Here is a 22,496-nt window from a genome sequence, read left to right as displayed (position 1 = left end):
TGTGGGAAAGAGAAGGGACCAGGGGAGGGAGGGGCAGGGAGGGACCAGAACGCCGAAGAGGGGAGATGGGGCCCCGAGGGCCCAGGGCTCACCACAGCTCTTGTTCTTGGCACTGCCAGGAGAATTTGCCAGTTCAGATGCTTCTTTCTGCTCCTCTCCCGCTCCCCACCTCTTCTGTAACTCCGGCAGCACGGCCATCCTCCCCCTAGGAGTAACACAGGTCTTGCAAGACGAGGCTTCCTAGGCACGGAGCCTCGCTCGCTTGCACGCTATGTGGCCGTGCGGCATACGGACCCTGCGGTGCACCTCAGCAAGCCCCAGGGTCTGCTGTATCCCTCTGCATGTGGCATCAGGGTTGCAGGAGCGACAGCAGCCAGTCAGCAGACGCTGGCGAGAGATTTACAACAAAAAATAATGCCTGGTTCAGGTGACAGCCTGAAGGCAGGCCACAAGAGACCCAAAGCTGCTTCGTGCCAGAGGGGCAGCTCTGTTCGGCAGGAAAGGCCGCGGCCCAGCGCACCAGATGCGAGCGGCCCACCTGCAAGCGAGCGATAACCCCGGCGACCCTGTGGCTCGGTCGGGGTGGGCACCTCCATGCTATCAGAACGCTGCTCTCCTAATCCTGCACGCACGCAAGGCTCCTTGCGCGGGGCTTGTCTCTTATCGAAAAGACGCTGCACAGTGTTACTTACCGCCCTGCCCTCTGGCGTGCAAAGTAATCAGACGTGAGGCAGGGAAAGCAAAGAGGCCTGTCGGGATATTAGATGTCCTCAGCAGAGGACCACAGAGCCCTCGAGGTTCCATCTTTGCTCCCTACAGGAGCGTGGCTCCGCACTCCTTGCCGCTCCTGCCAGCAAGCGTCACAGTTGCCCTTTGCCGCCTGCAACACGGCCCCAGTACTGCCGCTTACAGAGCGAGAGGCGCTCGCTATAAAGCGGCGATGAAGAACAAGGACGGCCCGTCGAGATGGCAGGAGGAACACAGAGAGCCTCCAGCATTAGCCAGGCAGGGCTTGCAACTCACCTCATGTCCTGGTTTAACGCCAGCCGGCAACGAAGGCCCACGCGACCGCTCACTCGCTCCCCCGCCCTCAGCGGGACGGGGAGACAATCGGAAAGGGCAAAAGTGAGAAAACTCGTGGCTTGAAACGAAAACAGTTTAATCATCATTAAAAAGAAACAACAACAACTTGTAAGGAAAAGAAGGAAAAAAAATGACAGAGAACATGGTGCAGGCAGCACACCAGGGGTCTGGAGCCTGATGGATGATGGGGGGTGGTGGTGTGGAATACGGAGGAGGGAAAGGAGGGAGGCAGGGCAGGAGACGGGAGAGCAGGGGGCGCAGGGGGAAACAACTCGTGTGGGTTAAAAACTCGTGTGGGTGAAGGGGGTGGGCTGGAGCAGCGGGGAGCATATGGGGGAGACACGGACACAGGGGGTAGGGTATGTGTGGGTACAAAGGTGCACGGGGTGTACTAAAACAAGTTGTGCTGCTTCACAAAAACATGGTCCCACCTGAATTCAGTAGGGTTTCTTCTGCTCTTAAACATTAATCAGGCACTTAAAGCCTTCAGTAGACTTGTAAGTCCAAACCTCCAACAATTTACGTACTCTTATCATTTCTGATATCCATGATATGTGAAAATAAATCTTTCAGTTTAATAGTTGTCACTGAGAAAGATACGTGTTAATCTAAACCACACAAGGGGAATAATATCATGTTAGCCATGTAGACTTTACTAAGAGCTTGAAATTAACTTCTCAGGATCTTTTAAGCTTCTAAGCATAAAATAATTAGTGTAGCTTACAGATGTGGAAGAGAAATCTTTTGGTATCATAACCAAAGTAGCCTTCTCCTCTGTGAACTGCAACAGAATCTGTAATGTTGCATCAACACTTCAAAACCCACTCTGTCTCTCCTCTTTTCTCATCCAATGTTTTGTTTATTTCAAGAAATTCTTTCATTATCTATCCCATAAAATGAGAAATAGATTATTATGGAATTGCTCCTAAGATAAAAAGTTAATGCATTAGACTAGCTGTGATATAAAAATTATTTCAGATATATTTATGTGTGATGTTCTGATGAATTATCTAGTTGTTTACAGTTGCTAGGACTTCTCTCAGTAGTAAATCACTGGCAATGTGCATGAACACGAGAAACTATTCATGGGGCACATTCATCCTTTATGCAGTTAAATGAAGTTTTTAAATCACAAAAAGATTTGGCTGTTACACAGTCTGTGTAAATTACATGATAGTAACCCAAACCACAAGACCATGTCTCTCCTACTTTGCTCTGTTGCAGAAGAATCTCAGCTTGCAAAGCAGATCAGTTTTCTGTAACACCGATAACCAGGGTTCACACAGTCAGACTTTTCAGTTAGAAGGCCACAGAAAGAATAATAAAGAGACCAAGTATCTTTTCCTTAAGCATCCTGTTTACAGACAGCTATGTTACCTCCAAGTGCTATGAACGTTACTTTCTCTAAAACTATCTTCCATTTAGTTTTCCTTTTTTTTCTTTTTTTTTTCCCCCCCCTGAAAACAATCTTATAGCTTAATCCTTATAGGATTTTTTTCAAGTTTTGTTTTTTTTTCTAATGAGTATCAACACATGAAAACTCTAAATAGTTTCAGGAAGGTCAGTATTTGCTACAGTTGCACTTGATCCAACATCCCACCTTTTTTTTCCAACAAGCAAATGAGTTCAACCAAGTTTCTTTCAAGAGCCATACAGGAGAAAGTACAGATTCTGCTCTGTCTGCTAACAAGCAGGCGAAGGAGCTGCTGCCAATTTGAAAACTATAGAGGCTCTGCTGTGCCCATTTTGAACTGGGGAAGAAAAATAGCCCTTCTTGTTCCAATATTTAGGTCCACTTTTTCTCATTTGCAGAGCAGATCCACTGCCTTGGGAGACTGACCAGAATTACCTGGAACAAACGTTATTTTTGCCTAGGATCTGTTTGTTAGTTGAGAAAACAGTCACTATGTCCCTGTGATAATATATTACACGATTTCATCACTACATTTCTGTCTCAAGGGGCCCAGTTGTATTTTATTTTCTAGTAACACAGTATCTAATTCCTGTCTCTGACTTAGGAGATGAGCAACATGCAATTTCTTCAATGTCTACTTATCACGTGAGGAAGTCAACAAACCTCTTTTCACAGTTACAAGCAGTTTTCAAAGACGTGACAGTTCGCTCCGGTCATCAACTGACCCTGAACAAGTTGGAAAACATAAAAGGATCAATAAATGTGAGAAAGACGTTTGGTATTAGGGAACACAGACAAACCGGTGCAGCTTTCTTCCCTATTGATTCAAAGAGAATGCTGTTTGACTGCTGCTTATACGGATAATCCACAGATTATTTGCTATTCTTCTTAGCCAAAGGGCTAAGGCAGTGCCATCAGCAACTTCATAATATACCCTGAAACAAGAAGCAGGTATTACAGCTCCAAGTCTGAGCAAACAGCATCAATGATTAAGACAGCTGTAACATGGAAGGCCTGGTAAGTGGCAGTGGTATAAGGCACTAGCAATTTATCAGGGCTCTCTTTCAAATGCTGGCATTTTCTGTGACTTGGATTTTGCCTGTTATTATGAGATCATTACATCACCTATCACACAAGTGTAACTTTGTTAACTTTGAAAGAAAAGCTGCTAGACAATATACAACACAAAGTTAGACAAGCGAGGGCAGTACACAGTGATGTCACAGGCAATCTGGAATTGGGCACCCGACTTGAATTCCCGGCTTTGAAAACCTCTCTCCAAATGACTTACCATCTTTCACTAAGATCCAGCAGCAGTTCTCTCCTGTGCCTCACACTCTTCTGTAGTCAGCCAAAGCCCACGGAGCTGCACTGTAAGCTTGAAGACCAGGATGCCAGCTTCATGTCCTATTTCTGTCACCTAGTTCTTATGTACCGTTTCTTGCTAATCAAAAGGCCCAGTGATTCCTCCTCACACATCACACTTGAGTTAGTACGTCCAAGCATTATTTCTGCAGCACTACATTTGCACGGATTAGCTGCTGAACCCTCCAGATGATGTACTGCTTTTCAAGAAGGGTATAGTACAACTGGCGAGGGTCTACAGTAAGTCCAAGAGGGTGCTCAACGATGTACAGGAGTCTGACTTCAAAGCGTAAATTGAAAAACAGCCGCTTAACCTGGAAAGGGCAATACTGAAGAGAAATAACAATGTTTAAACTCTAAAAGGTAGCTATAAGGAAGAACTTTTGTGTACATCCACTGCACACAGTTACACGGAATCATGGGGCTTAAATTACAACCTGAAAAACTTAGGGTTTGTGGCAATCTTTGCAACAGTAGTAATGATTACAGGAAACGTTTAAGAATAAATTAGGCAAGCATTTGTCAAGAATGGTACAGAAAGTTGATCATTCACCTCTAGAATGAGAGCAACGCTAGACTATCTTCAAAGGTTCTTCTTTCCCCACTGCTGTCCCTCTCTGTATTTCTACCCTCAAACACAAGCATCATCCCCAGCTCTGCACTTACAATTATATCTGCACATGCACGTGTCTAGAGATGCACATTTATTTCTTCGTTACACACAGCTGAAGGAGAGTACTCATAGGTAAGCCAATTTACATAAACAGCTTTTGAAAGTTAAACACCACAGCTTCTTGCAAAACGTTAACCCAACAGAACACCGGGAGCGGTATGTAAATCCTTATTCCAAAACTGTGTTCTCTTAAATCTTATGAAAACCATTTCTAATATAAAGCCTGACTTGTCTATTTTCTGACACTCCCCTTCTCTGTCATCAGGTACTTATTAGACAGTAAAACAACTGACGGGGCAAACACCATAAACTAGCACAATAGCTGACTTCCGTAGCAGTTGCATATCATGCCTGAATAAATGGGAGCTTAGTAGGTGTATAGGTAGATACACATTCAGAAATGCACAAGAACTGAAAGGAGTAATCTGTAACTGGTAGACTAAGAACGCTGCAATAGCATGCAATGTAAATCAACATGCACCTATAGGGAAGGGAAGGGAAGTACAGAAACATTCTTCTGGATTTAAAAAAAACAAAACGCAGCAATGGTAGGAAAAGGTACTTGGAACGTGCCACTTTCAATCCACTGAAACAATGTCTGCAACAGCAGTAAGAACACTGGCAAACTACCTTCTCTGTTCCACAGGGCCTTGAAACCCATACGCATTGTCTGTTGCCAGTTGCCATTAGGAAACAAAGATATTAAATAGGGCAAATCAGAAGTAACTTGAACCAATCCCTCCCACCCAGCTATAAACCAGGACCATATACAGCCCTTGCAGACTACACAAGACCCTGTCTCATTCCAGCCACATCATTAGCACAAGCTGTGCAAACCCATGCAAATCAACAGGTTTTTCAGGCATAAAAGCAGACTCCAACAGCAGTTACGCCACTTCTTACAACTGACAATGTCATACTTCCATCACTGATTATAGCACAAGAACAAAAAAGAATGGGTCTTTATTGTCCTTCATGAACTTGAGGGGCTGCAAGAAACCAGTGAAGTCACAAGCCTGGATTCTGTAACCTCGCTACCAGCATAATTTCCAGATCAAAGATCCGGCCTCCTGTTAAGATCATCAAACATAATTTTGAGTTCAGAGAACAGGTCATCACAACACTATGTTAGGTAGAGTATAAAACTTTATCATCAGATTCTCAGCTAGTTTAAGTCAATGTATTCTGTGTATTCCGCTGAAGTCAATGAAACTAAACACACTATCACAGGAAAGAGATATTTCAGCACGCCTCAGACCTGGCAAACTATCTTGAAAAATGCCCATAACTGTTAACACAAATTCTCTGCACTTCCCACGATCTCCCAACAGCGAGCAGTAGTAAGACCCTAACATTTACTTGCAACGTATTTCTTGCATAGCATTCATTTTTATTTTAATTTTAAAAGGAGCAACTAATACATAAGATTTTTGCAGCTACTCACAAAATATCAATAAGCAAAGACATTTGTTCCAAGACTTAAATTTCTTGTATAATTTCAAAAACTATCAAAACTCTGTAAAGTAAAATAGATACATTTACCTACTAATGTAGGAAACTACAGACAAACTTCAGGAAATGACCAAAGGTGCAGAGGATAGGCTAATAGGCTAAGGTAGAAAAACAACAACAAAAAAACCCCAGGAGTTCTACAGAAAAATGAGTGAGCAGCCCCCAGCACTGGCAGACAACAGATTTTTTTTATCCCCACTTCCTCCACCCCTTCTTCTTCTCCCACCCCCCCTCCCCTTTTTTTTTTTAAAGGAAATAATTTTTCTCTTGTGAAACTTATTGTCAGTGATGCAGTTGAAGCCAAAAGTTTAAATGAGTTCAGGAGAGGATTAACCGAATTCTAAGACATGTGCCAACACAACTGCTCTAGAAAGCATCTGCATCACGGTGAAATGCAAACAGCTACTCTGAGAACGACACATTATTATTCACTAAATTTGCCTTTTACTCTGTTGTATAGTTACTAATGTTGAAAAGAGTCACTGCTGTGCAAGAAACTAAAACTTACAGCGCTTTATGCTTGGAGAGAACTGTGGCCCCTCAGCTCGTGGCTGTGAAGTCTTACAACTTAACACGTTTCAGTTGCACACCAACAAGTTCTGAGGCGGACTGCTGACTGTATTCAATAGTCACAGCTTATGTAGGAGGATATGATAAACTTGACTTATTTGCCTTTAACCGATGCTCCAAATATCTTAAAGTCATTCTTAAAGCAGATTACTGGTTTGATTACCCTTCATACAAAACCCTCCTTCAAATGCAGGTTTCTCTTCTTTTCAGGTTTAAGGCATGAACAGAAATCACACCTGCATCATCACTGAAATCAGTGCCTATTTTTCAATAAACTTTAGCAGCATCAGAATTCGTCCTCAAGTACCGTTCATAAAGCAAATGCTTCATTCTTCAAAACTTTTTTTAGCAAAGGTTAGTAATGCTGTACCACAGACTCCCACGCCCAGTCACACATGTTCTTCCCGAGACCGTTACGCAGCTTCGTATTTTAAAAATCACCATCCTCACTGTGTACCTGATACCGGTTCTCCCCTTTTTAAAGTCTGTTGTTAAGCAAAAGCTGCAAGTCCTACAAAACCAGGCAGACTTGCTTGTTCTTGCCAAAGAGAAAAAGGTTAAGCATTATTGAAAAATAAGACTATTGCCTACCTTTAAGTATCCATAAAGCTATCAACATGAACCGTATGGTGGCTTGTTAGCATCGCTATTTGAACACAGGCATGCAAAATGTCCTTCAGTTAAATTCCAAACTCTATGAATTAATTGGTGGGCAATTCCCCAAGGATAAAACATCTACTAAAAGCCAACAGTAAGCCAGAAATCTCTTGCCATTTCATAGGGTAATAAAAAAAAATAAAATACAGTGAATCCTGAAAAAAGAAATAGATATTAGACCGGGAACGCCTATATAGTTATAGGGCAAGTAATAAAACATTTAGTGTTTTGATTTTTTTTTAGTTATTTATGTCATCACAATAGTTAGACAAACATGGAAACATTTGCAACAGCAATACTTGGGCCACTTTAAAATCTTGGTAACACTGAAATACAGGGCAGCAAAAGCTAATGATGTGGGGAAGGGACTTTAGGTCTTATTATTTTCATACACATTCACACACACACACATATATCTATATACGCACGCACACTCCACAACTCCAAATAGCTATGTCTGCCAGTAAACGGAAATAGTAGGCAGAAAGGAACCATATCTATACTAAGACAGTTAGCTGTGTCGTAAAACTGAAGATCACTGCAACCAGTGCCATCTTAAAGAAGAAAAAAAAACACCAACAACAACAACCAAAAAACCTGAAAGGAACCATCACTGTGCATGTCATAAGCATGAAGTTATTTTAACCTGGTGACTACTCTGCTCTATACTTTAAGCATCATGAAGTTTTTATGTATTTTTAAAGTCTAAGGTTATCATTTTAAATTACCTACTTGTAGTGGCAGTCCAAGTAGCATTCTGGAGAACACCACAGTGTCCACAACTTCTACAGGTCAGTGCAGTATGATTAAGCACTACATTTCTAGGGGAGGAAAACAAAAAACCACTACCACTCATTTATTCAATTGAAAAGCTTATTACCTGCACTTCCAAAGCAACAGGCTACAGGAACACTGAATGCAAAGTAAACCAGACCCATCTGGAATTGTCTGACGTATCAGCTCCAAGTTACACATCTTTCATTTTGTATTTTAAGGGATTAACAGCATTTGGATGCACAGAAACCGTCTTTACAGTGATGTCTGCAGACCTCCGAGTCATAAGTTAAAAATGTCTTCCTAAATTATAACAGTATTAGCACTTCCTCTGAAAGGAGTGAAAAAAAACACAACCAGGGAAGGAGGAAGTGACACAACACCGAGGGTTTTTTTTCCCAGAGATCACAAAATCCTGAGAGAACAAGATGCTTGTGCTATCAGAATAAAAATCCCCAAAGAAACAAAAGAGTTTACCTTTCCCTTGGAAAAGTTACCTTTGAGTCAAGATCCGCTCTTTTTCTCTCCCAACCATGAAATCTCTCTTCAGCTTAAGACTGTCTTCTACTGCAGCAGAAATTTAGTGCACATGCTGGAACCTGGACAGAATCTTATTTTAAAAAACAAACAATACAATAGTACTACAGTGGCTAGAAATCTTTTACATATTCTGATGAAAAGACTCAACTTATTTCTAGGAAATAAAGTGTTTGGGGCCAAAGCCAACGCATGATGTTCATGTAAGGTTAAATTTTTATTAATTTTTATTTTTTTTTAAATTGATATATTGAAAAAAGCTGGAGAAGGAAGCGGGGACAGAAATGAAAAACCATTCAGGGAGTCAGTGGTATAGACTGTCACCATGCAATCTCAATATTGTAATTGCAGATCACATAGTCAGAACAAGCCAGTCAAAAGTAGCACACTCCCTGGGAGAGGGGCGGGAGTCTCTCCCCTTGTATTTCAAGCCAAGACCCAACTAGCAGAAGGCAGCTTTTCTGTCAGATAAAGCAAGGCAAAAGGATCATGTACAGCAACTTCCTTGCAGCCTCTTGCTCCTGAGCACCCTTCTTCACCTCTTTCTTTCTTTCTGTCTTCTGGTGATGGGAAGGCAAAGCATGTTCTGTTCCTGTGAACCCATACGGCTTGTCCCTATAGTCACAGCAGGCACCTGTGATTCCTTTCCAAAGACATTTACGCATAGAAATCAGTTGAGTGGTGTGTTACGGAAGCATAAGCTGCAGTGGACGTGATTTTGAATCAGTTAATTTTGTGCCCACCATGACAAAATAAAACCAGCAATTTCTTACTTTATAGAAATTCTCCTAAAGTAGTAGTTGCCCCCAATCGCTGTCAAGTTTTTGTATCACAGGAGAACAAACGCAGCCAAAAGAACATTTTCTCTAAAATGACCACTCCGGACTGCACAAGCAGGCAGGCACAGGCAGCTCCCAATTTAATTAAGCGTATGTACACAGCACCACTTAGTGCGGATTCACCGCTGATAGGAATAAGTCTGAACACCAACCTTCCCGCCCCGGCCCCCTGGACACTGCAGCCTGATCTTGACCACCTGGATAAAGCAAGCTATCTGGCAACTAAAAAGATCCATTGTACTTTTCTGCTCAGTACACCTAAAGATACAGGTTCACCCTCGAAATCTCGGCAATTTCTTGAATACCACCAACACTCAGAACAGGTTTCAAATGGCAACGTGGCAGGACAAAGTAATAAATTCTTATCCTTAAGTCTGCTAACTTTCTAAACCTTTGCCTAGACCTTAAGGAAATGTAAAAACAAACTAACTACTGGAAAGTTCAACACGCAATCCACGCAAAGTTAAGGCTATCAAGTAGGAACCTGATTACAAGTATAAATCATGCAACAGCTACTCTATGACATGGATGTCCTGAACAGATCCTCCTCTACAGTTTAAGTCCAAGGTACAAACCCATCAGCACCTTCTTCCCTCTCTGTATCGCTGTGGTTACCTGCTCCGTGCCCAGAGCCAAAAAGAATCCCGACCTTGGAGTTACTGTTCCTTTTATGCCCAGCCCCATACTTCTTTCCCGATGGAGAGGTGATGCACCTGATTTGAGGTGGAGTGCAGACAACCTTCTCATCTAGTGCTGGGCAGTTTATTTGTCCCATAAACAAATCCCAGGAAAGAGAATGCACGGTTGGACGGGTGCACTTGAGGTTTTGACCACGCGGTAGCACCGTTAACTGCTGAAAGAGCAGGACTCTCTGCCGCTCTGTGTCCATGTCACGACTGCCCTCACGTCCCCAGTCTGCACCCAGCTCCTCCAGGGTGTGCAGAGGGGCTTCCAGCCCTGGCTCAGCAGGCGTCCACATAAGATCCCCCAGCCAAGAGGGGGGTGTATGCTCACCTGCCACATCAATACCGTGGGTACATTAAAAGCCACCCCCCAACTCTTTCCCCAGAAGTGACTGGGGGAGGCTTTTCAGTCATCTGGCTGTAAACCCCCTCCCCCTCAGGGAGACCAACATCCAGGCATGCCTTGCTCTAACTCCCCAAATCCACTGCCCTCCGAGGAATAGAAGGTGTCTGGGCCACTCCCCCGGCTCTAATCTGCAGATATGCCTGGCTTCCCAGAAGTAGGCTGAGAAAGCCAGCATTAAGGCAGTCCTTCCCACGCCCAGATCCACAAAATCCTCAGAGAAAAGAAGAAAAATAGCCACTTCACTGCAGCAGGAAGCAAATAAACTTGGGGGACACAGGAGGCCAGTTCTCCTGGGGTCAATGGAAAGGAGGGGTAGATGCAACATATCTGAGGATTTTCCATGTGCACAGCTGAAACAGCCATGTCTCAAGCAGGGATGCGTCCCATTTATGGCAGTTCCTCCCCACTTCTCATCCCCAAAAGACAAACTCGGGCCTCTGCCTTCTCCGTGGGTAGCTCCCCACTCCCTTCAGCATGGAGTTGCGAGGCTCTGGGTTTGTGGAGAACCACAGGTGGGAAACCGAGGCTACTAATGGTGACCACAGAGAACAGACCAGCTCGCAGCGGGCGAGGAGGGCTGATGCACAATTTCTACGTTTGAATTTGTTGGGAACTCGGTGGGAGTCACAAGCTTGCAAGCCACAACCCCAGCTATCCAGGACACGGGCTTCCCAACATCACAAACCTCCGGGGACGGCGCCTGCGCCGGCGAGCGAACGCCGGGCTGCCCCACGCGAAGCACGGCGCATGCGCCCGGGAAGCGCGTCCGCACGGCTGGTCGGGGAGCGGGCGCAGCGGGAAGCCCGCGGAAAACCACGCGAAACCGGCAACGCTCCCGAGTCTGACCTGGTCGGACTCCGGGGGCCGCGAGGACTACGCCGCGCCCGAGAGCCACGCTGCTGCCCGGCCGCCGACTCCGCGAAAACTACAGCTCCCGGCATGCCCCGGGAGGCAGCCTGCCCTGCTGCCTGACCCCGAGGGGACGCCGCTTCCGTTCCCCCCCACCTCCCCACGCCGGCGCAGCGGCAGTCCCCGCTGAGCCCCCAGCGCCGCTCCGGGTAGCTCCGGCGCGCTCCCGCCGCCGCCCCTCCGGCACGGCGCGGCCCCGCTGCCGCTCCGTGCGTCCGACAGGGACCCCGCCGTCCATCCTCGGGGCTTTCCCCGGGACCCGCCGGCCGACTGCGCAGCCCCGCCACGGGGCCCGGTGAGCCCCCCCGCGCGCCCGTTCTCTCAGCCGCCCTGTCAGCGCCCCCCCCCCCACCCCCGCGCGCCCGTTCTCTCAGCCGCCCTGTCAGCGGCCCCCCCACCCCCGCGCGCCCGTTCTCTCAGCCGCCCTGTCAGCGCCCCCCCCCCCCCGTTCTCTCAGCCGCCCTGTCAGCGCCCCACCCCCACCCCCGCGCGCCCGTTCTCTCAGCCGCCCTGTCAACGCCCCCCCCCACCCCCGCGCGCCCGTTCTCTCAGCCGCCCTGTCAGCGTCCCCCCCACCCACGCGCGCCCGTTCTCTCAGCTGCCCTGTCAGCGCCCCCCCCACCCCCGCGCGCCCGTTCTCTCAGCCGCCCTGTCAGCGCCCCCCCCACCCCCGTTCTCTCAGCCGCCCTGTCAGCGCCCCACCCCCCACCCCCCGCGCGCCCGTTCTCTCAGCCGCCCTGTGAGCACCCAGAGCACCCCCCAGCCTCCACAGAGGCGGCCCCCACCTCCCCCGGGCCACCCCCGCCTCCGACGTTCGCGGTCCGAGGGGCGCCCGGCCCCGCTCACCTTCTCCCTCGGGGCAGCCGCAGCCCGGTCACCGGTCAGCTCCGCTCTGCTCCGCTCCTGCCTGGGCTCCCGGCGGTCCCGCCCCCGGCAGCCCCTCCTCCCCCGGCGGCCCCCTCCTTGCCAGGGAGGGGGCGTCGCCATCAGCCTCACTGCCCGCACCTGCGGCTCCTCCAGCCCCGGCCCGCAGCTGTGGTACCGAAACCCGGAACAAAACCCCTCAACACCAAGGTGAGGTGAAGCAGCAGGCACTGCCTTGATTGAGTGAAAGATGTCAAGAGTCATCTGATGTGGAAGAGGTGTTAACTGGGGTCAAAATACAGATTTTAATACCCATCTTATTTTAGTTCTAAGACTTGGCGATTGCCAGGTATCATCTTTTCGATTTCCCCAGGTCCACCCGCGAGCGAGGCCACAAGGGAGATTTCTTCCAGAGAGAGGATAGAGTTATTAAGTCTAAAGACCACGATTTGCTTTTCTCCTTCATGAAAAGGTGAGTGGATCATATAGCATCACTAGTCACCCAAGCAGTTAACCCTGAACTTTTCACCTGTCCTTTAATGCTGTCAACTCCAAGCTAAATTTTTCCTGTTACTAAGAGGGGACCAAAGACCATGTGAACTATTATTATCCTTTCTACAAATACACCCCCATCGTAGAGCGTTAGCTACTAGAGAAAGTCTTGGGAGTTTGGGGTCAGAGGAGCTGCAAGTATAAACTTTCATACAGCTCTGTTTAGGACGTGTGATGTTTCTCTGGTTGTCTAAACCAGTCTAAATTTCCACAGATGGTCCCGACTCTGGGTGGCTCTAACAAGGATCCTGGAACTCCAGTAAGTTCTAAACATCGTTTTATATTTTAAACGTGATCCCAAGTTCCTTTTTGCACTTGTCTCTACGGGTTTGGCAGCTGACAGCCCCAAGGGGTGCTTGTACAAGTTTCTCCCGAAGGGCGAGTAAATTAATTCTTTTGTCCGTGAGGTGGATGGTTTGGTAACGTTATAATTCACAACGCTATAATTCCTTCTTTCAAATTAAAAAAAGATAATTGCCTTTTAAATCCATCCAATTTACTCTGCTAAAATGATTCTCGTTGTTCTACCTCTTTTCTCAAGTTTTGGTTAAATTCAATGTCGGTATTCTCCACGGAACTAGATTTTCATCTGACTTTGGAATCGGAAAGGCAGGCTGTTACCGAGGTTAAATTTTGTGCCTTTACAAAACTTTGAATCGGTTACAAAACTAGATTTTTTTTTTTTTTTATCCAAGTTACAAAAACGCTTAGTATCAAGATGAATAGCTCAAACAATAATTGTTTCATTTTGTTTATCTTATGTTTAGAACCCCTCAAAAAAAATACATACGCCCTCTAAACACACAAAAAGATTATTGCCCTCGACGATATTCCTAATAGCAACCCCAACATTATAAACTTTACACAACTGTTTTCCCAAATAGATAACGTGAAACTTACTTATAGATTTTCCGTTTTAAAGGGCCAGTTTCTTTAGACTTCCGGTTTCTTGTTGGGTGCTTGCTTTATTCTCAAATAATGAAGCCACGGTTCTCCTCCCAGACCTTTACTGCTACAAGTGTTGTTAAAATGACTCAACACAGTCCTTTCCACTTCTCGGTGGTTTTATATATATTCAGTCTCCTGGTCGGAAGGGATGCGCTGCTACGTCCAATTCTAAGGGTCCAGCTGTGGAGACATACTGACAAAGTTCTCGAAAAGAATTTCTTAAAGAAATCATAACACCTTTTAAAAACATATCTCCAAAGGCACTCAAGATACTCAGAACATAGGACTCTTGATACGGTCTTTCATACAACATTTCCTAAAGACTTGACTTTTCTTTCTCTTCTGGCTATACTCTGATTCCTAATAGAGCCACGGGTAACGCTTTAACCCATGTGAGGAGTGAGGTTTCCTGACAAATTTTACTCGACTGTTGCTTAAGGATACAGTTCATTCTCTCTCTCTCTCTCCCCCCACTTGCTTGTGGTCTATCTGGGGTGTGATAGTCTCAATCCATAGATAATACTTTGCTCAACTTGTCTCATAATCTTTGCTATAAAATGAGGGCCATTGTCAGATGGCATTCTTACAGGCACCCCATGTTTTGGTATTATCTCTTTGAGCAAGTCTTTGACTACTTCCCTTGCTTTGTTGGTGCGACAAGGGAAAGCCTTGGGCCACCCAGTAAAGATATCAACTAAAACTAGGATATATCCTTATTTTCAAGGCAATTCTATAAAATCAATTTGCTAATATTCTTCTAAAAAATTTCCTTATTTAATAGTCCCAAAGATGATCTTATTACTGATTCGGGGATAATTTTACATATACATTTCACGTCCGCTGATAATTGTTTAAACAATCTTTGTCATATTTCACCTTCTGTTTCCCAGTATACTTTGTGATGTTCAATGGGGCAGTTTCTCTTATTATTGTGGGTGGGACTATTATTCGACCTGTCGGCGTTACAGCCTATCCTGTTTCATTTTGTTAGCCTGCAATCTAATAATTAATTCTTCATCTTTTTCATTATAATTCGGAGTTTCTTTAGGCAATTTTATACCTTTCTCTGGAACTAGTGCTAGGATGCCTTTTTCTGCAGCCTCTTTAGCAGCTTTATCAGCCAGTCGGTTACCTGCGTTAGGACCGGTCTTACCTAACTGATGTGCTTTACAGTGCATTATCGTGACTGCTGTTGGGTTTTGAATGGTTTCCAACAATTTCAGTATTTGTTCTGCGTGCTGAACGGCGGTTCCTTGTGCAGATAACAGTCCTCTTTCTCTCCGTATTGCTCCATGCGCACGTACTACTCCAGAAGCATACTTTGAATCTGTCCAAGTGTTGACTCGCTTTCCTTGACTTAGTTCCAGAGCTCGAGTAAGAGCTATCAATTCAGCCTCTTGGGCAGAGATCATCGAAGGCAAAGTTGGCAACGCAATTACCTCCTCAGTAGTTACTGTCTATCTCGATAAATGTTTTCCTTCACAGATGGAACCGCTTCCGTCGGCATATAGTTCCCAATCTGTTTCTTCTAGTGGCACATCTCAGAGATCCAGTCAGCTGGAGTAAACTCTTTCGATTGCCTGCAAGCAGTCACGTTCCAGTTCTCCTTTAACTTGGTCAGTTGTTGAAAACGCAACAGGGTTAACGGTGGTAGTAGTTTTTAGGTAAACATCATCTTGTTCCAGCAACAACACCACTTGGTATTTCAGCATTCTGCTAGGGGATAACCAGTGCCCCCCTTTCCGTTTTAGCACAACAGTTACCATACGGGAAATGTACAGTAATCCTTTGTCCTCAGGCGAACTTACGAGCTTCCTGGATCAGTAGCACAGTTGCAGCGACGGCTCTCGGACGACCAGAGCATCCCAGACTCACATTATCTAATCGCTTCGAGAAGTAGGCCACAGCTCGCCCACTTGGCCCTAAATATTGGGCCAGGATACCCAGAGCTCTACCTCTTCTTTCACGAGCAAAAAGTTTCAAGTGTCTTTTGTGAGATCTGGCAGACGCTAGGGCTGGCACCCCTATTACAGCCTGTTTCAATTCTTGGAAAGTAGCTTTCTCGGCATCGGTCCAATCCATCGTTTGAGGTTTTGAGCTGCTCCTATAAAGGTCAGGCCAGCAAGCCACAATTTATAATCTACAGGTGACACCACTCGACCATTCCCGGAAATGCTTGTCATTAATTTTTTTAGTCTTAGAGGTTCGGGGAGACGACACATTGCCTCTTTTCTCTCAGTTCCCAATTGTCTCTGTCCTTTTAGGATTTTAAAACTCAACTTTAAGTTTCTTCTTTCTGGGTTATTTGGTTTTTTTTCTTTTGACACTCGATATCTACTGATTCCCAAAAAGTTAAGAGTTAACTTTGTGCATTGTTCTTCCGTCTCAGCTACAATTAACAGATCATCCATATATTTCAGCAAGATTTCTTGATTATTTTCTTTCTTCCAAATCTCTTAATTCTCGTGCCAATTGATTTCCAAAAATGGTAAGACTATTCTTAAAGCCTTGAGGCAAGACTGTCCACGTGTATTGTGTTTTTCTCCCAGTCTCAGGATTTTCCCATTCCAAAGCAAAAACCTCTTGACTATTGGGAGCCAAGGGAATACAGAAAAAGGCATCTTTTCGGTCTAACGCTGTGAACCATTCTCATTTCTCCGTTAGGGTTGTTAACAAAGTATAAGGATTTGCTACTACCGGATGAATACCTTGTACTATTTGATTTATTGCTCTGAGGAGGTCTTGAACTAATCTATCATCTTTTTCATCAGCCTTTTAAAAGGCAAGATCGGGGTGTTATATCTGGATTCACATTCTATTAACAATTTGTATCTTAAAAATTTTTGTATTACCATTACTAACCCTTTCTGGTTTTAGCGGGTATTGTTTCATTCTTACCGGATTCGATCCTGGCTTTAAATCAACTCTCACAGGTTCTGCTTTTTGGATTTACCAGGAACTTCCCAGTCCAGACGACTGGAATGACAGCATTACACTTGGACTGGTATAATCTTCTGCTTTCGGTAAACATCCTGTTAACAACAAAGCCACTGCTTTGATACGTTTAGTTTCTGGAATTAAAATTTTAATCTCTCCATTTTTAAATTTAATTTCTGCCTCTAAGTTCTCAAATAGATCTCTCCTTAACAGGAGTTTAGGAGAATTTGGCACATACAAAAACTGCCGAGTGACCCATTGCTTTCCTAACTTCATTGTTAAAAGATTTAAAGAAGGGTCTAGTTTCTCGTTCGCTTGTTGCACCACCACTACCAATTTCTTCAAAACTTAACTCTCCCTCTGAGGTATTTAAAACTGAAAAGGTGACTCTAGTGTCAATTCAAATTCAATTTTCTGTTCTCCCAGTTTAGCTGTAACCAGAGGTTCTGCTGGGAGACTCCCCTCCGGTCCCCGTCAGATACGTTCACTTAAAAAGAACAAATCTACGTATGGCACTTTATTCCATTTACTTGCTCTCCTACAAAACAACAGTAATAGCAATATAGTATTGTAACTCAAAGTTCTGTTTGTTTACCGTTTTTCCTGCAATTCACCCCAATGGGCCAATAAACATCCCAACGGTGATGTTTCTGGTAACTTTTCATCAGCAGTTCTATTTCCTGCACCCTTATTCTTAAACAATTTTGCTAATGCCATTATACTTATATACATTCAAATACCAAATACCAAACAAATGCAAACGACAGCTGTCCCAAATAATACACAAAGTCCAACCCAGCAATAGCTTTCGCTTATGACTTACGGGCAGACGCCTAGGCTTCCACTGCAGACGGCTATCCTCCAAGCCCCAACCCTGCGAAGCTTTCGCCGCGCCTCACGGGCAGGCTTTCCAAACAAATTCCAAAGAAGCAGCGCCTTACCTTTTTTGCAGGGGACGCTGCGAGGAGCTTTGCGTGTCGAGGGTGACGGTTCTCCCCGACAATACCTCGGTGCCGGCCGGAGTTCGATCGACACTCGATCTCGTCCAGTCTCACTCGCAAGGTCCCATCTGGGTCGCCAAAAGCGTTACCGAAATCCAGAATAAAACTCCTTAACACCAGCGTGAAGTTAAGAAGCAGGCACTTTGTTTATCGCAGCGCTGGGGACACGGGGGATCGCTCCTCCAAAGGCGTGTCCCACTTAGTATCAAAATCCATCAGTTTTTTCAGGCTTTTCCCGCCAGGTCATTGTTACCTAAGCTCCTTCCGTAAAAACGCATACTATGCTCGTTCTCAAATTTAACCGTTGTAACGATCGGTCCTGTGATTATATAACCTTATCAATATTCTTATTTAAAAACAATCATTGGTGAGTGACACTTGGCTCTGCTGACTGGCATCTTCGATACTCAAATCAAGATGGGAAGGGTAAGGGGGTTTCCAGGCAGCAAACTGGTGTCCGCGACGGTTTCCTTAGTTTCCTGAAACAGCATGCAGAAAAAACAGTAACTTCCTGGTGAGGTCTCTAGGGTTAGCTGTTTCAAACTTTAACAATATTACGGTTCCTAGCGTCACGCATAACACAGCTCCTAAAGTTTCTACGGCTACGTTTCAAACTTAACAATCCTATACGTTATGCTTCACGATTTTACTTCTTCATCAAACCTAACTCTTCTATGTGATTAAATGTTGATTTCTTTACCAGAATATTTGCAACAGCTGGAGCCCAGCAGGAACGGGGCGGGGGGGCACGGCCCGCCCCCCCCAGCGCCTCACCTCCTCCTCCCCTGGGCTCCCTCACAGCCCCTCGCCCCGTGCAGAGGGAGCGCAAACGCAGCCCGGAGGGCAAAGGGGACGGCCGGCCAGCGTCTATTCAGTCAGTCGCGCGCCTATCGAGTCCTGCCAGCGAGTCTGCTCCGGGGCTCGGGGCGCCCCCCGGCGCTCCCCCTGCCCCTCAGACACCTCTGATAGCATATTTCCATACGTTCTGTATGGCACGTCTAAATATTTGGATGGTTTTAATACTTTGTACCAGCTGTGGTTTGCTGCTAGGTGACTGTAAAAGTGAGATTTGGTAAATAATTGTTAGAAATCTCATACTAACGCTACAACTGAAACAACAGACAAAAGTATAGCCAAGCAATTAACTAGCAGAGGTAGGTACTCCTAAGTTTTGCAGTTCTTTGCTCTTAGGACTAGATGTTCCCCTGTAAGCTAAATGGGAACAATGCTGAAACTGACCACATGTGACTGAAACTGCGTTAAGCTTCAGATCAAAGAACAAGGACAAGAATAAAGACTTCGAGGACAGCCAGCAAGAACTTCAAATTCAAATGGGTCGGTGGTCGCAAAAGCAGGCCTTCGTCTCAAATGGATCCTTCATTGTGCGTGATCGGATGTAGGCAGTGCTATGATAATCGGTTGCCGTTGTTTTTACGTATATGTATACTCATCTGATTAATAAGCAATTAGTTATTCTATATAACCTGTTTGTGCTAAAGCTGTGGCATGCACGCCAGGTGGAACTATACCCCGTGCATCCAGCGCTGCAATGAAGAACGCCTCCTTTCTAAAACTCCAAAACGAGTCTTAGGGAGTTTCGTCGACCGGCTTTTCAGTATCAGAGGTACAAGGGAGGAAAGGAAAAAAAAAAAAAAAGGCCGGGGTGTGGGAAAGAGAGGGGACCAGGGGACGGAGGGGCAGGGAGGGACCACAACACCGAAGACGGGAGACAGGGCCCCGAGGTCCCGGGGCTCACCGCAGCTCTTGTTCTTGGCGCTGCCAGGAGACTTTGCCAGTTCAGCCGCTTCTTTCTCCTTCTCTCCTCCCTTCCTCTTCTGTAACTCCAGTCGCTTGGCTGTCCTCCGCATAGCGGAACACGCGAGCCCCTCGCAGCTCTTACGAGATGAGGCCTCCTAGACACGTAGCCTGGCTCGCTCGCTCACTACGTGGCCGTACCGCGCTGCTGGTCACGCATACAGACCCTGGCGGTCTGACCTGCTGTGGACTACGAGGAGGGCTCCTCCCACACCCACAGAGGCAGGGTCTCTCTGGCCTGCAGCGGGAGGCAGCTGCCAGCCAGATGGCCTTCCGTTTCTTCTTCTTTAACTTTCTGTGGCCTCTCCAGCTTCAGCAGCTCCCGTCCGCAGCCGGTAAGCGCTCCGCCTGTCCCTCTGTGCTCCCGTGCCGCGAGGAGAGGGAGGCCGGGCAGAGACAGCCCACGCGAGCCTGAGGCTGCTGCAGTCAACGGCATCCCCGGGGACGAACGGACAACCGCGCTCACGGAGTGGCCTCTGGCAGAGGGAAAGAGGCGGCAGCGACCGTTATTACCGTAGCTCCGCCCTGGCCGGAGCCCCTCCGTCCGCAGGGGCTTCCGCGGACGGACGCCGCTCCTTCCCCGCGCGGCTGCTAACGGCACCGGCGTTAAGGGAGACTCGAGAACACCGGAGGGCCAGCTTGCCGCCCCCACGACAGGGCTCGGGGGCTGCCTGCGGCTGCAGCACAGGCTTCAGGGCAGGGGCTGCAGCTGGGGACAGCCGCACGGGCCGAGCGGGGCCGGGGGAAGGCGCCGGAGGAGCTCCGGCGACTCGGGGAGGCGCCCGCTGGCCGCGCCTGGGGGGTGCCCGCCTCCGTCCCCTCTTCCCTTCTGTCGGCTCTCGGGGACCTGCCCGGCGCTGCCCTGGCCCGGCTCGCCTCTGGCGGACCGGGAGCCTGCCGCGGCGGCCGCTTCGCAGCTTCCCATCCCGCCAGACCCGGGCGGCCAGCGGGCAGGCGGCACCCACCGCCCCCGCCGCCGCCCCCGCCGGAGGGGATCGCTCGCCTCACCCGCGGTCCCGGCGCTCGCCCGCTGCCGCCGACACCCGCGCCCTGCGCGCCGCCACGCTGCTCCCGGGGACCGCGCATGCGCGCCGGCCGTACGACGGCGCGCCGGAGGGCTCAGAGCCGGCGCGCGAACGCCGGGCTGCAGTACCGCACTTTGCCCACAAGGCGGCACCAGCGGCGGCAGCGCTGCTGCTGCGCACCTGTGTGGTGCCGGCGCTGCACGTTCGGCGCTTTGCGCGCGGAGCGCCCGCCGACACCGCGCCCGAGGGGCGGCAGCGGCCTTTCCTTACCGGGAGGGAGGAAGCAACGAGCGCGGCGGCACTTTCCCCCGGGGACGCACTGCCGGCACCGTCGGACGGCACGTGCAGGACCGGGGCAGCCCCGCGCACTCGCAGCCTCCGAGCTGCAGTACCGAACATTGGCCGCGGGGTGGCAGCGGCGACGGTTTGGCAGAACGCGCATGCGCGGCACCCCAGCTGCTGTATCGGACTTTGGTCGTTAGGTGGCGAACGAGAGCGCTGGCGCATGGGGCCGCGACTGCGCATGCGCGGCTCCCGAGCTGCTGTACCGTGGTTTGGTTGCCAGGCAACAGCAGGGCTGCCGTAAACCGCGACGCCGCGCATGCGTGGTTTCCGAGGCGCCGTGTCGCGCCTTGGTTGCCAGGCAACAGCGGCGAGGGCCGTGCATTGCGCATGCGCGCCTGTCGAGATGCCTTACCGCGTCTCGGCTACCCGTCAACAGCAGGAGCCCACCGACACACGCCACCGCGCATGCGCGCCTCCCCAACGCCAGTTCCCACCTTCGGCCACGGGGCAGCAGAATCCGCACCCCCGCAACGATCCTCTTCTGAGCGTCAGCTGCGTGACGGATGACTGACAGCTCGGCCCAGTAGAGACCAGCCGCAGGCGGCAACTCCTTACTGGGGGCACAGGGCTGACGTCGCCCTGCCCTTTCCCCACTCGCAGCCCGGGCAGGCCTCTTCATCGCCTCCCTTCCAAAAAGCACCCGAGTGGCTGGAGTGTTGCCGTCCCTTGCATTGAAATGCTTTAAAAGTCTAGGGGTTGCTCCTGTCCATGCCCCCACCCCATTACCTGCGGAGGACAAGCAGCACAGGGAACCTGCAAAGGGGTGGGGGGGGCGGGGGGGGGAGGGGGGTGTCCACTGGAGCAAGCCCGGAGGACAAGCAGCACAGGGAACCTGCAAAGGGGGGGGGGGGGGGGCGGGGAGGGGAGGGGGGTGTCCACTGGAGCAAGCCCCAGGGACTGTTGTATCCCTCTGCATGTGGCATCAGGGTTGCGGGAGCGACAGCAGCCAGTCAGCAGACGCTGGCGAGAGATTTACAACAAAAAATAACGCCTGGTTCAGGTGACAGCCTGAAGGCAGGCCACAAGAGACCCAAAGCTGCTTCGTGCCAGAGGGGCAGCTCTGTTCGGCAGGAAAGGCCGCGGCCCAGCGCACCAGATGCGAGCGGCCCACCTGCAAGCGAGCGATACCCTGGCGACCCTGGGGCTCGGTCGGGGTGGGCACCTCCGTGCTATCAGAACGCTGCTCTCCTAATCCTGCACGCACGCAAGGCTCCTTGCGCGGGGCTTGTCTCTTATCGAAGAGACGCTGCACGGTGTTACATACCGCCCTGCCCTCTGGCGTGCAAAGTAATCAGACGTTGAGGCAGGGAAAGCAGAGAGGCCTGTCGGGATATTAGATGTCCTCAGCAGAGGACCACAGAGCCCTCGAGGTTCCATCTTTGCTCCCTACAGGAGCGTGGCTCCGCACTCCTTGCCGCTCCTGCCAGCAAGCGTCACAGTTGCCCTTTGCCGCCTGCAACACGGCCCCAGTACTGCCGCTTACAGAGCGAGAGGCGCTCGCTATAAAGCGGCGATGAAGAACAAGGACGGCCCGGCGAGATGGCAGGAGGAACACAGAGAGCCTCCAGCATTAGCCAGGCAGGGCTT

The 22,496-nt window shown here is 48.5% G+C and overlaps 2 long non-coding RNA genes across 3 annotated transcripts; both read right to left on the bottom strand.

Annotated features, from left to right (window-relative positions):
• Window positions 1-12,377: 12,377 nt before the first annotated feature.
• LOC126044363 (uncharacterized) lies at window positions 12,378-16,773 on the bottom strand. Of its 2 annotated transcripts, none has more exons than XR_007507650.1 (3): window positions 16,685-16,773; window positions 13,739-13,966; window positions 12,378-12,455 (listed from the first exon to the last, which is right to left on the bottom strand). It is a non-coding gene; the product is annotated as an uncharacterized LOC126044363 (long non-coding RNA). The 2 variants fall into 2 exon arrangements; XR_007507651.1 differs by having other exon boundaries at window positions 13,739-13,979; window positions 16,685-16,760.
• A 1,342-nt stretch (window positions 16,774-18,115) lies between these two features.
• On the bottom strand, window positions 18,116-20,716 carry LOC126044364 (uncharacterized). Its single transcript, XR_007507652.1, has 3 exons — window positions 20,548-20,716; window positions 19,481-20,015; window positions 18,116-18,203 (listed from the first exon to the last, which is right to left on the bottom strand). It is a non-coding gene; the product is annotated as an uncharacterized LOC126044364 (long non-coding RNA).
• Window positions 20,717-22,496: the final 1,780 nt, after the last annotated feature.

This window comes from Accipiter gentilis, chromosome 11 (genome assembly GCF_929443795.1).
Source record: "Accipiter gentilis chromosome 11, bAccGen1.1, whole genome shotgun sequence".
Taxonomy (NCBI): domain Eukaryota; kingdom Metazoa; phylum Chordata; class Aves; order Accipitriformes; family Accipitridae; genus Astur; species Astur gentilis.
Note: the sequence above shows the minus strand (reverse complement) of the source record. Positions and strands in the feature narration are given on the sequence as shown.